General features: G+C 38.8%; 1 non-coding gene across 1 annotated transcript; it reads left to right on the forward strand.

Annotated features, from left to right (window-relative positions):
• Window positions 1–656: 656 nt before the first annotated feature.
• On the forward strand, window positions 657–731 carry Trnap-cgg. The gene has a single exon. It is a non-coding gene; the product is annotated as a tRNA-Pro (tRNA).
• The last annotated feature ends 1,250 nt before the right edge of the window (window positions 732–1,981 follow it).

Consider the following 1,981-nt stretch of genomic DNA (forward strand, 5'->3'; position numbering starts at 1 on the left):
AATTCGAGCGCGTGGCAAGATGTGACCGCCTGGCGATCGATATTGCTATGCGCACATCTTGCCACGCGCTCGAATTGGGCGGTAGGCTGGCCTAAGACAACGATTTTTAATAATTAATTACTCGTTAACTATTACGAAAATTGCAAAATGGTACAGTACTTTTCCATTCATCTCGATCCGTTCTACCTTCTCAAAAATGTTGTCGGATATGGAAAGACTCACCCTGTATAAACCAAATTGAAATTTAAACGCCAATTGTTAGGACCTAGGCAAGGTGGTGGTTATTATATTGCTCAGTGAATCCTTATACCGTATTATTCCTACCCTGTACTGCGCGCCGTTACTATCGGACATATAACACAGATTTTCCCCTAGGTAGGATCATTATCATCAGTGAATTCACGTGTTCTAAAATCGCAGAGCGATTTTTTCAAATTATTTTAATTTAATTTTACAGGGTAGGAATAATACGGTATATGGATTCACTTAGCAATATAATGGCCACCACCTTGCCTAGGTCCTAACAATTGGCGTTTAAATTTCAATTTGATTTATATCTGAAAAAGGACCGAGAAATACTCATCGTTGTTTATACGCACGCGGCCGAGAGAGCGTTTCAAAGTAAAATACATGTTATTGCGAATAGTATTATCACAGCCCCAGTGGTCGAGCTGGTTAAGACGCCCGTCACGGATTGAGGGAGGTCCCAGGTTCGAATCCTGGCTGGGGTAATAATTTTCGCAATAAGAATTTTAATTCAATAGGGGAAAGGATAAATTTATAATGCTAAGTATAGCATTAAAATTAAATTAAAATAATTTGAAAAAATCGCTCTGCGATTTTTAGAACACGTGAATTCACTGACGATATGATCCTACCTAGGGGAAAATCTGTGTTATATGTCCGATAGTAACGACGCGCAGTACAGGGTAGGAATAATACAGTAGGAATAATAAAGGTATATGAATTCACTTAGCAACATAATGGCCACCACCTTGCCTAGGTCCTAACAATTGGCGTTTAAATTTCAATTTGATTTATATCTGAAAAAGGATCGAGAAATATTCATCGTTGTTTATATTTATTATACTTTTTTAGGGGCGGATACACATACGTAAAGCATGTATAAATAGTATAATAGAAGATATAATTAAATACATTCATATTTTTTAACAAAATTATTAAATAATAAATGAAACGACATGAAACAATTTCATTTTTCAAATTGTTTATAATATTTAATTAGCACTTGTTTTATCCGTATTTTCTCTTTCTTTGCGACCTCTACATCGATCAAGTGCTCCCGAAAACCACCGACTCATGGAAGAATTAATTTCTTTTTCTTCTTTAGTACCAAACTTACTTACGAGGATATCTGTCAAATAAGTTTTAATTCTTGCATTATAGAAAACATATCAATTGATAGAAAAATGAATAATTAAATGAATATTAATGTGAACCTTTTATACAGGGTGTGTCCTAATACCCGTATCACCCGTAAATGGCAGATATACCGGGGCAAACTGAATAGAAAAGTCCTATACCATTTTGCAAAATTCGCAATAGTTATCGAGAAATTAATTTTAATGTCTGAGCGAATGACAGCGTAGACGGCGGCAGGCCGGACTCGGCAGGTAACGGTGGGGCATCATCTAATAGCGAAAGGTGGAGCGACGCGCCGAAAAAAAGTCACGCAGCGAGCGGCGAGCTTCAGTAAACACTCCCCGCTCGCCCCTCACCGCTCGCCCTTCGCCACGCGTCGTTCGCCGCTCGACGCTCGGCTCTCGCCCCTTGCCCCTCACCCCTCGTCCTTTACATGTGATCGAGCGTTATCATAAAGCAATATGCATATTGCAGGTTGCTTAAAGCGTAATTGCTGGTGCATTTCCTCCATCTGAGAACAGTATTTTCCGGCATTAAGGGGATGCTGGAGTGATTCTGCACTTTGCACCTTTTGCACTTATTATAAAACTGTCTGTTT

The sequence above is a fragment of the Vollenhovia emeryi genome, unplaced genomic scaffold, assembly GCF_000949405.1.
Source record: "Vollenhovia emeryi isolate VEMERY1.0 unplaced genomic scaffold, V.emery_V1.0 DF939462.1, whole genome shotgun sequence".
Classification (NCBI taxonomy): domain Eukaryota; kingdom Metazoa; phylum Arthropoda; class Insecta; order Hymenoptera; family Formicidae; genus Vollenhovia; species Vollenhovia emeryi.